The following is a 14,686-nucleotide window of genomic DNA, read 5'->3' as shown; positions in this document are numbered from 1 at the left end:
CCAGGTCGTGCCCCACGTTGGGCGCCAAAATATGTCTTGGTTTGAAAACAAACCAATGGGAGATCACAAGTCAAGACTGAAATTAAAAATAAGTGAAATAATACAAGGAAAAGCACTGACAAAGTCAGATACAACCTAACACCCTGTTAGGGTGGTAGTAGCAGTCCAACTGAAGTAGTCCAGTTGAAGCGGTGATCCTGTGAAGGTCTAGTCTCCAGCTGAAGATCCAGTAGTAGCTCTGGTCCTCTGGGAACCCAGTAGACAGGGCTGCCTCAGGCAGTTCCAAGGCCAGCTTATATCCAGGTGGGAACACCCTGGCTCCTCCCTCCTCGGCAGAGCATCTCACAATGGGATGAGATAAGTCCATGAGTCACACGGTGGGTCCCTGATGGCCCATTGCCTGTCATCCGGAGTGGGTGATAGCAGCTAATGGCCCACAGCTGGTGGTAATAGAATACTTAACTACATCAATATTGCAACCTAGGACAATTATATAATTCAGTCTGGTCAACAGCGTAGCAGTTAGCCAAGGTAGTCATCAAACATGGCACTGATATGTTTTGCTATCAGTGAAGACTGAATCATCTTCCTGAGCATTCCAAATGCCCAAAAGTTTGCTGATGAAAAGATTATCAAAAAACCTTTATATAATTGTGGTGTGTTACATATCAATCCCTAGTGTGCATTTGGTGGTGCAGTTCTCTGCCACAGCTGTTTCCCCTTTAAGCAAAGTCATCTTCATGACCTCATGCATCTGGCACAGGAGTTGTTTAGTGTCACTGCATCACAGGCTGTGGAAAAAGGTCATACCTCTGACCTTCTCTCCTTTTCTTTTTCCATACTTGATTAATGGCTCCTATAGAGTGCTTCTTTTTTCCTTCTCCAATGGACTTGTTCCAAAAGACATTTGGGTAAAATCAGCAAAATTTATCCACAATGCCAAGGTCACAAACCCCCAGCACATGATAACTACATGGTATTCCCCCAGCAAAACCCCAGATTTGCCATATGCCATTGCATATCAGTGATCATTAGATGCAGTCATAAAGCAAATAATATTTTGTTAAGTGTTCTGCTTTTAAAATCACAGAAAGCATCCAAGGCAGCAGGAAACATGCTGCTCTGATCCTGTGAACAAAGTCATTTCTGTCTATTCTCCATCACAAATGCCAAGCCACTCTGGTTACCCATTGAGTCAGCCCTCACGCTACCTGAGGTATTAGCAATTAAAATCTGTACATTCTGAACTGAAGAGATTTCTCTTAATGCCAGGAAAAAAATAAAGCTCCAAAATAGCAAAAGTCATACTGAATCCATCAGCCTGCCTTTGAATGCAAGTACACAGAAAATTCCCTGTAGACATGGGATCAGTGCAGAGAGCAGCACTGGAATTACAGAATATAGCTGGCAAATTATTAGAAAAAGAAAAATTGGAACCAGTTCTGTGTGCTTTATCTCAGTTGAAACTATGTTTTCTCTTGGAAAAGTAAACTATCTTAAAATGTAAACAAACATAAAAAGAAGAAATTTTGGGTAAGAAACAGGTATAATTCTTTTAGGCCATGTCAAGCATACTTCATCCTGAAATGGGAACCATGACTGATAACTGTTTGTTACTGTGTGGTTTAAGTTTTTTAATTAGAATAAAGATCCCTTTTTTTTTTTGATTTTTTAATTTCAGAAAGGGGAACAGAGTCATGGAGCACCTCTGTGGTCTGGAGTGGCTCAGGGGAAGTCTTTAAAAGTGCCCTTAAAGAAAAAAAGTATTTTTGTCAAGAGGGTTGTTTACATTGAAGGGGACAAAGGACATGTTGAAACTGCCCAGATTTACACAATGTGGTGCAAAAGAAAAGGTTGTAAAAATCAAATATGAACTAACAAGCACAGGGACATGGTTTAGTGGCAGACTAGGCAGTGATGGGTTAAGGGCTGGACCCAAGGATCTTAAAGGTCTTTTCCAACTGATTCTATGATTCTGCAACTGTAACATATAACAGTGACTTTGCTACTTGCATGTAATGCTAATGGTATTAGTGAGAAAAGTCAAAACAGCTTCTTCTGAACAAATACCCTTCAAATCAGCCGTTGCCTTGCAAAAACCATCCATGCTGCATTAGGCCCCCTCTAGTCTTTTCAGTAAATTTGTGACTGGAAAAGACTCTGCCCTCATCTGTGAAGAGTTTGCTTCAGTTGAGCTGGGAAGAATAAAGATAATGAAGCACTTTGTGTGTGTTGTGTCCCCTGAGGGAGAAGGGCTGATGCAAGTAAGAGGATTAGAGAAACTACTGCAGTGAATTGATGTGGATTGCATTCATCTTTATATTAGACTTTATATTAAGGCCCCAGTTTCAGCTTCCAATGAGAATTCATGCATAAGGTTGGTGCTTCTTGAAAGTCTGTAATCCAGACTGCTCATCATAACCTGTTAAGATCTTAGTACTAAGATAGCCATGTCCTGATACAAGACTAAAGAAAGTTTTTATACAGGTTCCCAGAGTTCCTACTGAGATTTCATTATTCTCTCATGGCTGATTCCTTTGGTCAAATTCTTGTTTGCAATTCTGATTTCAGAATCCTCAGTACAAGAAAGGCATTTACAGACTGGAACAAGTCCATGAACATGACCCCAGGATGGTCAGGGGCTCAAGAACATGACTGGGAAAAAAAGGCAGAGGGTTGGATTTTTTTTCACGATGGAGAAGAGATAGCTTAGGGAGATCTTACTGCTGTCTGAAACTGCCTAATGGGAGGGTGCAAAGAAGGCTCTTCTCAGAGCTGTGTGCAGAGATAGGATCAGAGGGCAACAGACCCAATATGAAATTTGGGAAATTTCTCTTTCATATACGGAAAACTTTTATCATGACAGTGATCAAATATTGGAATAAGTGGCCTTGAGAGGAGTGGAATATTAATCCTTGGAGAGATCTAAAACTCAGCTGAAGTTGAGCAGCCTGCTGTAATTAGGCCTGCATTGAACTGTATGTTGGACTGGGTGACCTCCACAAGTCCCCTCCAACTCAGATTATTCTGCAAGTTTAAGAGTCAGGACAAAAAGATGTTTTCACTGGCTGGTTCAGTGGCTTTTGTTTTCCACACTTGGAGATTCTCTCTTTCTGAAGTGTCAGCAGAGTGAAAAATCCAAGGGGCAAGTGGTAAACCTTGCTCCCAGCTTCTGCTACAGTGAGTACTGGCATGACCTGCTTGGATTTTCTCAGTCTTGAGCAATATCCAGACCACATTCAGGCAGAAGGAAGGGGCTGAATGACAGCATCATGGGTGAGAGCTAAATTCAGCATTGGAGCATAAAAGCTTTGTTCATTTTGCTGTGTGATGCCCCTTAAGGTTTTTTATTCAAGTGGAAGGATAAAGTCTTTGGAAGTCTTGTAAAATGTTTCATGTTTCAGCTGCAGCTGCTGGTTCAGACTCTTAGGAGGACAAGAGAAAATGATAAGGGCCATTTGGTAGAACCATAATAAGATAAAAAGATTATAAAAACTCTGCTATGACCAAGCCCACTTATTCTGAAGTCTGAGGGAAATATGTCAAGTGAGGTAAATGGAAGTAGACTAGACCTGAGAGCATTTCACCTGGCATTTCCCTAAGAACTAAGCATTATTCTGTTTTTCAGGTTAATCTTGGTCCATCTTCTCATTCCACACAGGCATACTTGCAGCTCAAGGAAATATTTACACAATGGAATAATTCACAGCACTCCTTTCTCTCCTTTATGAACCTACTTCTTATTTTATTCCTTTTCTCCACACTCCCCATGCACATTCACAAGCCCAAATTGTGCTTGTTACATAAGCTGTCAAGTTATCTGTATAATGTTGTGTTAGGGATTTAGCTAGAGAAACAAATTCCCTTGGTGTGTAAGATTAGAACAGCATGTGTATGTGATGGATTTGTGGACTGAAAACTCATTCAATTTTATTTTGATTATGAAGGCAAGGTTAAATGTGAACCATATTAGCAGAAGTATAACCATGACTCTTCAAAAACCCATGAACTTTAAAATCTCTGCAAACTTGTGTTTGGTGCAGCAACATCACATTAAAATTGGAATCTCTTCCCTCATTAGTTTCTGTTTCTTCCCTTTAGCAACTAAAATTGCTAAATACTTCAGTAATCAGCTTTCTAGCCCTACTTACTTTTCTCAAAGCCAAATCTTCTGGACACCCTCACAAGAAGAGTTCATGTGCCCTTTTTGGAAGGCTAGAGAGAGCAAGACAGAAGCCCTCACTGATGTCACAGCTTGGTGTCAGTGATATAATTGCCACAGAGACACAAGGAAATTTTTCCAGGAAACAGCCCCAATCTCTGCTGTCTAGTCTGGAAACGGCAAAACCAAATGCTGATGAAAGAGACTATGCAGCAGCAGTGAGTCTGAGGCTCACTGAAAATGCTTTCAAGCCCCTGTCTACTCTTTCTGCCTTTGGAGCAGCCAGAAAACATAAGCCAGAAAGGGCAGGATTTAATGTCATGTTGCTGCCATGAAATTTATTGCCCACAGCTATCCCCAGCCCAAAGGTGTCCTGAGCCACTAGTGTTAGCTGTGAATGGGGCATGTATGACTGGGTGAAACACATTTCCCAGCCAAATGTCAGATCTACATGGGAGAGCAGGGTAATTGAGGCTGCCACACTGTATTTCATGGTGTTTTCAGATGCAGAAACAGATCAGCTGAGGTGGTCTCCTAGGTCCAAATGTCCCACAAGTCTGCTGATTACCTGACTAAACTTAGAGAAAAGCTTGGATTTGATTTCACTGTAAAAAGAAGTAGGTTTGGATAGCCATTTTAAATAGACACTTCCACATTACCAGAATTAATTAATCCAGTCTGCTGGTTGTTGCTACTTAAGTGACTTTCTGCAGGTATTTACTTCTAAATAGCAGAATATATTTCTCTGTTAGAAAGCTACATAACCACTGACATGGACTTCAGACCTCTTCCACATTCCACTACAAGTGAGCAAATAAATCAAGCTTATGACCTGTGGAGACCCATTGCCTTTCTTGTGATTGCTCTTGTTAATGATCAAAAGAATGATGGAAAAACATTTAACAAGCAAATTGAGACTTGAAGTCTTCTCCTTGCAAATCTTCTCCAGGTTTCTGTGGGAATTAGTCACACAAAACCTCCTGGTTTCTGTGGGAGCTAGACTGCATTGTGCTCCTTAGCTGTTGGAATAAAAGCCTTTCAGCCTAAAAGCCTTTGCACTGTCAACACCACCAGTCAGAGAAGTCAGCAAAGCTGACAAGACTACAGTTTTAGATCTGTTATAACACCTTTTTATCTCCTGCTTTTATGGCACAAGGAATTGTTTGCAAACTGGAAATGAACACTGGCAGCCCCAAAATTTCTTCCCAATATGCTAACTGCTTTGTCTCATTATCTGTATTCTGTGATGGCAGAGATTTCAATCTCTGTTACTGTCAGAAAGTTTGGCCATCTGCAGAGGGGGAAAGACGTGATGCATACTGCAGTGTGGATTTACTGTTATTTCATGTCACAAAGTGTTGTGTTTTGAAATGTTGAACCTATTGATCCTGGCTTAAGGGCAGATTCACATGCCTTTATGTTACAGATTATGTCTAGGTAGAGCAGCTTTGTTAAACACAGTTTTTAAAGTAGAGAATAAGTCATTGGTGACTACTACAGCTGTTCCAGTAAGTGGGGTAAGTGTTGAGCATTGAGGGAGCAAAGCCTGCACTGAAATAAGAGGCTGATTTCTGGCATCAGTCGGTGCAAGTGATGGAAGTTCCTTCAAGTTCTGTAATACACCTGGGAGATGCTAAAAGCAAGAGAAAGCTCTGCCTGACATCTCAGGTACTGGCAATTGAAAGACAGGGGTTGCTTCTGACTAAACACTAATAGGTAGCTTGACATGTAACTTGAAACTTCACCATCATCAAAAATGAAGCTTCAAAAACATCACTCTGAGCAGCCAAAGACCTAGATCTGCTGCTCCTCATCAGTATGTTTTCTCCATGTTACTAGCAGTGCTAGTTCCTGCTGTGAACTGGTCAAAGCCCAAGAAACACTGAAATCTCAACAGCTGTGCAACATGTGAATATATAAATGGTAACACATGGGTCATGACACTTTCTCCTGGTCAGCCTTATATTCCACTAAGAGTATCAGAAGCCAAGGACTTAAGAGCAGAGCCTTCTAACAGCAACCAGGGTTGTTGAATATCCATGTTTTTAAGCAGTACAACAACATTTAGAGGCACAGCTTTTTTTGTTTTTTTAATAAGTAAGAGAAATATTAGGTTGGGCTTTTTCAGTTTATCAGACAGTTTCTAAACCCCAGAGAATTAAAGGCAGAGGTGGTGTTGGAATTCAGCAGATTTTTTTCCTTATCATATGTTTTCATGTAACAAAGCAAAGCCACAATTTGAGCTAAAACTGCAAGTAAAAAATATCCCTACCTTATTTAACCAAAGTTGCCTCCTCTGGTACGAGCAATGTTATAATCCTGTTTATTCTCCAGTGAGTTTGGTTTGTAGCTTGTTCAGGGGAAAAGTCTTTGCTAAAGTAAAAGAAAACACTGAGGGAAAATTCCACATTTTCATTCCTTAAACAAAGAAGATAACACCCCAGACTTCTCCCCTTTTGCAAATCCTCTTTGAAATAGCCCAATGAATTCAGATGGTTTAATGGTTCAAACTGAGAACAAACACATACCCAGTTACTCTTTTGAACTAACACATAAAACACAGAGCTACAGTGATAAGGTTACTGAGGCACTTTGTACTTACCAGAGCTTTAGCCTCTCTTACTTGATGAACTCCTCACCGGTTTTGACTTTTCATTGACTTTCCTCACCTTTAATTTAAGACTGCATTGACTTTTCCTGTCACCCTAATCCATTTCTAGCATTAAATTGCTGCACAGCTAGCTATAATGCTACTCAGTATTGATTATATTCTTTCCTCTCAATAATGTTTTGTTACATACATTGAAAAATAATCAAAGAAGGTTCCTAGTGCTTTGCTGGTTTTTAGTAGTTAATAATTCCACTTTTTTTTTCCTTCGTGTTTCATTGCTCACTTAACCCAGGTCAGTGTTTTGGAGAAGGGAAAGCTGTAAATGAGGTGTGGTGCAATGCCTATGCAGAATGTATTTGATCCCTGGGGTTTGCCAGAAATGACAGCTGCTTGGGAGTAAATCCTTACCAGGTCTTGGTAGTGGCTTTCCAAAACACAAAAATCTTGTTCCCAAGGTTGATGCACAAATGGTGTCCAAGCTGGGTCACCACAGGAGTGGTGACAAGGGAGAATGAAACCTGTCTCAGCCTTGGGCCTTCCCAAATATATAACCTACCAACAGGGAAACACAACACCCCTGGGGCTTTGAAGTTCACACTTAAGGTGCTGTGAGGACCTTGCACGACTGACCAGCTACAGGTGAGCTCCTCAGGAGTGCAGCAATGCTAGAGAAGTGAGACCTGGCCTTGTGTCAGGTGTGCACAGACAGTGCCTGCAAAGCCAGGACTAACTTCCTCCATGTCCTTGCCCTAAAATGGTGAAATACTTCCTTTTCATGCATGGGGTTTTTCATGTAGGTTTTTACACCAAGGTAGGATGTAAATGACCATTACAATAACCCATGCCTGATTAATAGGCATTTATTTCTTATTAAAGAATTGGAATTACAGAAGTAAAAAGATGAAACAAAATATATTATTTTGCAGGCAACTACCAAATGGAACAACACTGTGTTAGCTGAGGCTTAAAATACTCTCAGGAAATTTAAAAGTTGCCTGCAGAATTATACAAGGAAAGATAAAATATTTTTTTCCAGCCCCAGGATTTAAGCCTGAATTTATTGTTCCATGACAGGGTGTCTCCTCTCACCATTTAGTGGATCATAAAAAGAAAACTTAATTTTTCTAGTAAAAAAAGTGACTCATGCTCAGTCCAGGCTCAGTGATGTGCCTGGCTGGGTAGGTCTTCAATGCTTTTTTGGTAGAGAAAGGATGGGGCATATCCATGATAAATATAAAATGTTTTTATATTTTTTGCAGGAAGAAAAGTACTGTGTTCATTGCTGTCTGTCTCCTTGACTGTGCTGTCACTATGCAGGCTCATTCCCCTTCTTGGACATTATGCAGAGGATGTTACACTGGGCTCATGGAGAACAAATCTCTGCTCCCACAGGTCTGCAGACTCTCCCAGGGCAAAAAGGCACACCCTTGGTTGTCCTCAAAGTCAGCCTGCTTGGGTGGATACATGGCTAAAAAATAAGCTATAGAGTTCAAAGTAATATGAGGTGATGTATTTCAATACAGACTTCTAGTAGCACCTTTAAAAGAAGCTTTTGGTTTGCAGGTTTTCTCCTCGTGTCTTTTTTTTTTTTTTTTTTTTTCAGGATGTGAAGTCCTCTCTGACTTTCCTTTCTTCTTTCCCATAATATTAAAGTAGCTGTCTAATGCAACCTGGTCCATAAAGGTAAGCACTGACAGGTATGTGGTTATCTGTCTGATCCTGGGCAGGCCATTAAAGCACACTCAGACAAAGCTGGTTTGTTTAACAGCTTCCACAACTGGTCTGAGATATGACCTCACAAAAATCACTCTGATTTCCCTCACCATGTTCCCTCTCCTGTCCCTGGTTTCTCCAGCCCTGGTTGAGCAGGGCCCATCTCTGACCACAAAAATCTGAGCTGTGCCTGTTACAAACTCTACATGCTAAGAGAATACAAATTAATGACATTAAAATACTATTGAAAAGCCTTATTGATGCACGTCTTTTACACAATATTGAAGCCTACATGGTTCTTAAGCCTCTCTGTCACAGTTAATACCAGCTTTCAGCCACATCTTTGCAATTGAAACTCAGCAGGGGACTAATGGATGACCAGCTATTTTCTGCTAATACACCATAGAAATGAGTGTGCCTGATCAATTCTTGAAAACACTCACAGTGCAGAAAGTACTCAGAGAAAGTCGAAACTATTCTTTTTAAGAGAACATTTTTTTATGATCCCTTATTCTGCATTTAATTCTGTAAGTGTAGTTTAAAGGGCAGAGGGAGCTGTTAAATTTCATTTCACATTCACACTCTTCTCCTGTCGGCACTCCTGTGGAATTGTTGCTGCTGCTCATGCATATTGAGGGGCAATGTGCCCCTTTGCAGGCAGAGTACATCTCTGCAGCTCATTCGCAGCCATTTCCCAGGTGCTTGCTACCGTGATAACATTGCAGTCCATGGGGTTTCCCGTCTATGCCCTTATAATTTTTTCTTCCCTCCTACAAAGGATCTGCTTTTGCAAAAACTGTCTGTCTGGTGGAGGGGGGCTGGATGCAGTGTGCTCATAAGCTCATCAGCAGTTTGTGCTGCTCCTTCAAAGTGCACCACATCCTTCAAAGCACAGCATGTCTTTCAGAGCACTGCTAACGCTTGCCTGTCAGCAAATGAGAAAGCAGGGCAGGAGCCAAAAGCTAAAGACCCAGGTTGCAGGTTACTGCTGGGAAGCACACTGTTTCCAAGCATTTTGATATCAGAATTACTGCCTAGACCAGGAGCTAGCCCAGAGTGCCTTGTGCCTCTTTGTGGATTAGCAGGTTTTGCCATGATTAATGAATTCCTGCTCTTTCTTATTTAGACAGAAGGTACATGAACTGTTCCAGTCAGCTTCAGTCTCCAAGAAAAAAATTAGTACAGAATATAATGACACAGTAGGAAAAAAGAGGTCAGTGCTTCACCAAAGCCTGGATGATGGTTCTGCCCTTGCAATTCATGAGGAGTCCCTGTAGGTGAGAAGCTCAGAGCTATAGCAGGCAAGGAGTCCTAAGGCATGAGTCCCAGCAGGACGCCTTTCATAGCATGCCCTGGCAGCGTCTGTGGTGTGTGGTGAGGAGAGACAGCACAGCTGGCAGGGCAGGCAGCAGTGCAGTTTGGGAGGCAAAGCTACAGAGCCCTGCTGTTAGACTGCAAGCCATGGGGTAAAATGTCTCTGCTGCCACCAGGAATGTTTCACAATACAGCCCTTCTAGTTTCTGTTCATTTCTTTTCATCCTTTTTTTCAAAAATCCAAAGTCAAACCCTGAGACTGTGGTGAAAAGCAGACATGTCTCTCATCAACATAACACCTGGGATGGAAAATTCTGAATGTGCACCAGTAACCATGTTAAAAACCCTCTGTTGTGCTTCCGTTCCAGACACTGTTCTCACTGGGCTGCTATCCAAAACTTCCTTTGCTGCAGTGCACTCTTGCTAGACACCAACTGTCTGACACAAAGTCCAAGCAGAGATAAGTCAAAGGAGGCAGTTAAGCAACTGGATGTCTGTAATTTCTTTCTTGCTTAAACTGGGTGTACTCAAGTGAGAAAGGATTTTATTTTTCTTAGCTGAAAGAGATTATCAGAAAGCTCGAGAACATGAAAGAGTACTTTAAGCTAGAGACAGTTCAGATAATTTTTTGGCTCTGAAAGTTCTAAATAACTTTAGTACAAAGTAAATATATAACTGTGCTGGATATGTGTTAATATGTGATGTCTGGAATGGCTGTTGCTCTTTGTTTTTATTAAGTTCTTGTTATGAAAAAAGATGAGTCATTATGCCACATTTTTGACAGACGTGGAGCAAAAGGCAGTTTCTTTCTGAGGAGCTTTTATCAAACCACACAGGTTGAAGGGGACTGGGAAGAGCTGTAAGTAGAAAGGATATGCACTAAGTATATGTTGGCACTGAAGTTTGAATAGGCAGGCAACAGATGAAAAAAGACAAATGGGGAAAAACAGAACAGTAAAAAAGAAGGAGGGAACAATAGTCAAAGGGAAGGAAAAAGGGTGGAGAGCACATCTGCTAAGGCTGGAGGGAAGGCACTGGTGAAGGTGTGTTGGGGCATGCTGAGTTTTACAACAGAGGAGCAAATGCTCCAAGACAAAATTGATATGACCTCTTGACACTGGAAAATGGCATATTGCAGAGTGCACAGTTCTTGTTCCTTGGGCCACCATTTGCTGCCATGGACAGAGATATCTGTCTGCCTTCCTCTGGAGATGATAAATAACTGTTGTGATTTCTCACACTAAGTGGTCAATATAATCCTTGATTTCATACACAGTTCTCATAATAATGTCTCAGACAGGAGAACACAGAACTATATCTATTACTTTAGTTACAGTAAGAGACTATTCTATGTGTTGTTAATAACAGATTTGTGCCTTAACTGTACCCAGTTTGAATAAATATAAATATTTCTGTCAGTGTTTGGTGGTCATCTCAGCACATTATTGGCATTAAAGGTCTTTTTGTCAGTGTTGAATGAGGAAAGTTTAGCTCTGCATTTGCCCATTTCATGATTTCTACTCCAAAAACTCTTGAGTTTCTACAAACTCCTTATCCTTGTAGAAACTGATAGAGTGCTTTCAGGGGTCCAGAGAAATACATAATTTACAAGCTGCATAATGACTACTTTAAAATTTAGGGAATATGTTCATAAAATTTCAATATGGGCTATCCAGTAAAATATGTACTTGCCCATATGACCTGAACTGCATCAAAAAACAGTCAGGAATGGAAAACAGACCACTGACTTGAGAAATACTTTTCTATTTCACAGTGATTCCAAGAATAATTTAGAGATAGCAATTTTTGGTCAGTTTTCTTGTAGTTATTCTTCTGACAATCAAAAGAATGTAAAGCTAATAAAAGCAGACAAGTCTAGAAATTGTCTCTGGCCTCTGCATATCACAGTAGCATTTCTGCAGAAATCCTCCCCAGTCAGTCAGTGTTCTGAATATAACCTTGTACCAAGATAATATCCCTGAGGATCAGACTAGACAGGAATGAAGAACAAACATACATTTTACATTCATATACACAGAAGGAGCATTAAAGATTCAGCTTCTTATAGCAATGTTTGTAACTACAAATAAATATTTTCTCTAAATTCATCTTCAGTCTCTCATATTTAGGTACAGTTCCCTTCATTCTCTCACTTTCACTACAGATATGTGGTTAAATTCTTTTTGCTTGAGACACATTTACTGCTGCTAACAAACCCAGACTTCTCCTCTGCCTCCCCAGTCCTGCCCTGACCTTTACCACTCACATACCCAGGTTACATTACTGTAAAAAGGAAGCTGCTGCCTCATCTTCGTCTTAAACCTTTTTTGCAACTTTCCCCCCACTCTATTTCATTACAGGTCATTATTTTGGATTAACTCTTTCTTTCCTCACATCTTTATATATCACTGCTCCTCTTTCTAAAACATAATGAAACACTTTCCCACTTTCATTTAATTTGTGTGATAGCCTCAGCAGTCCTGGTGCCGAGGACTGAATCTTCTTTTTTCCAGCTCCTCTTTTTTTGCTTCCATCCATTTTTTTCACAGCTCTACTACTCAGCATAACTTTCTTAGTGGACCATATCACTTGCCTATTTAAATTCATTCCAAAATCCACTATTGCTCTTAAAATTCTGGTCTTTTTCACTACCTTGACCTTAATCTCAGAACTGAATCAGTGTCCAATATGAATGTTTCTGTCACCCACTTGTTATCTCTTACATTGTCCTTGATCATAAAACCCTTCTTCAGAATTCCCTAGTATATTCAGGTCTGTGTCCTCATTTTATTCCAAACACTTAGAAAGACATTTTCTTTCATATGAAAGCCACACTATTAACTTGTACTCTCTAAGTAATGAAAAGAATACTCAGGTTGCCTGACAAGCACAGCTGAGTTGCCTTTGGTAGGAGGCAAATATGCTAAATTATACCAGGAAAGAAACTGGCTGAAATACAAGTTGACTTCGTCATTTAGAATTTCTTACTGTGCTTTGATTTATCTGTGTCTTATCTTCTGGAGTTTCAGCTGTGAAGGGCAAGAATTGTCTTTATCACTGTACTTAATATCACTGCTATGGCCTCCATTAGTTCAAGCTGGCAAATAATGAGATACTCATGGAATTCCTAGCGGGTGTTTTAATACCTTGTCTGATTTCAGTGGGAGGTTTACCTGACTACAGTCTTCCACAAAGCAGAATATGTTCCCCCTACCAGGTAACAAATGCCAGCTTAAGACATCAATCTATCATCACGTAGTTATGTATTATCTGTAGCCAAAAGCCCCAATAATAAATTCTAATCTCCTTAGAATGATAAAGGAGAAAACTAATGTGAAGTTATTGCTAATAAAACTGAATTCCCTAAAAAGCAAGGCTTCTTTATACCTTAGTAACACAATGGTCCTTCCATCTATCAGTCTGGAAACTCAGTACCACTTGGTATCACATAATTTATTTTGTTCTAACAAACCTGTTAGTAAAGTGAGCCCTAGAGCTGTTGGAGAAAGAACTGTGTAGTGGGAAAACATTATGTCTAGTTCTGCATGGTAAGCACTGTTGTGGCCAGGGGCAGAATTGAAGTTGTTTTTTTGAGCACTGGAGCATGCATTTTGAAGTGCAACCCTTGCTTTTGCTAACAGGTGAGAGTTTGATTCAGTTGGTTGGACAAAAACAGAGGGACTGCAGCAAGACCTGACTCTTTGTTCTGAGTTCTGCTGTAAGCATTGCCAGATATATAAAAGAGGAAGATTTAACACATTGTCTTGGTTCTGGCCAGGACAGGGTTAATTTTTGCAGTAGGCAGGAGGGGGCATGGCCAGGACATGGAGGTTATTCTGTACCCTCATGGCATTTTCCAGAGATGGGTAAAGGGTGCCTTTGGGGTCATGAAGTGTGGCAGCACAGTGGGGTATTATCAGGGTTGAGCGCTCGCAGGTGAATCGCTCACCTCTTGTACACTCTGTCATTGGTTTTGCTGCCGTTACTGTGTTCTTATTTCATTGCTGTTTACAGTAAATTGTTCTTATCTCAACCTATAACCTTTACCTTTTGTGCCTCTGATTCTCCTCTGCAGTCACCCACTGGGGAAGGTGAGGGGGAATGTGGGAGTGAGCGAGCAGAGTGTGGTTTGGAGTGTTTTTGTGGGAACACTCATCTGGGGAAACCATGACTCACATCTTGTTAGGAAATGTGGGATTAAGTTACCTGAAGGAGAAGCATGCCACTTTCCTTTACAGTGAATGGCTGAGTGATATGCCAAAGGCTTTTTCAAATTATCTATATAACTTCAAGGAAGTAGTGTCACTGGGTAACACCCCACAGACCATACTCTGAACTGTGTCACCAGGCAGGATGTTCACAATGGGCCCCAGCCCTTCCTTGCCCTAACTATTTTTTCATTTTCTAGGAAAACCCAGTCTGTTTTGTTGACTCAGTGGTACCTTGTGACATGGACACACAGAAATCCACCTCAAATCACTTGTAATTTATCATGATGCAACACAATGTCATGATAGTACAGAATACTGCTCATGCCTGGCAGAAAAGAGTTTGCCTGAAGACTAGCGGAAAAATAAATAGGGCTAGCTGAAAAACAGAGCTATTTTCCAAATATGAATGGAATTAATTCTGTTTTAATCCATGCAGCAGAATATGGTACATATCTGATACTTCTTTTAACAGGCAGGAAGAGCAGTGTCTGCCAAAAGGCAGGGAAAGCACATGCCACCATCACTTTCTTTCCCAGATTTCTTCAACTCTTGTGGTAATTTAAATTTTCTCTTTCATCCTGAGTAAGTGCTGAGCTTTGCTAACACCAAACTCACATTTCATTACACCTGTGATAATTGGTCTGTTGGTAATTTAAAGGTTGATTAGTTTTTTGT

At 40.6% G+C, this 14,686-nt stretch overlaps 1 long non-coding RNA gene across 1 annotated transcript in view; it reads right to left on the bottom strand.

Annotated features, from left to right (window-relative positions):
* The window catches only part of LOC146442356 (uncharacterized), a 298,132-nt gene that overhangs the window by 107,708 nt on the left and 175,738 nt on the right, over positions 1 to 14,686 (bottom strand). The gene's annotated exons all lie outside the window — the stretch shown is intronic.

This window comes from Lichenostomus cassidix, chromosome 2 (assembly GCF_008360975.1).
Source record: "Lichenostomus cassidix isolate B80296 chromosome 2, HeHo_3.0, whole genome shotgun sequence".
Taxonomy (NCBI): domain Eukaryota; kingdom Metazoa; phylum Chordata; class Aves; order Passeriformes; family Meliphagidae; genus Lichenostomus; species Lichenostomus cassidix.
The sequence above is the reverse complement of the archived record's forward strand: the minus strand, read 5'-3'. Positions and strand labels throughout refer to the sequence as shown.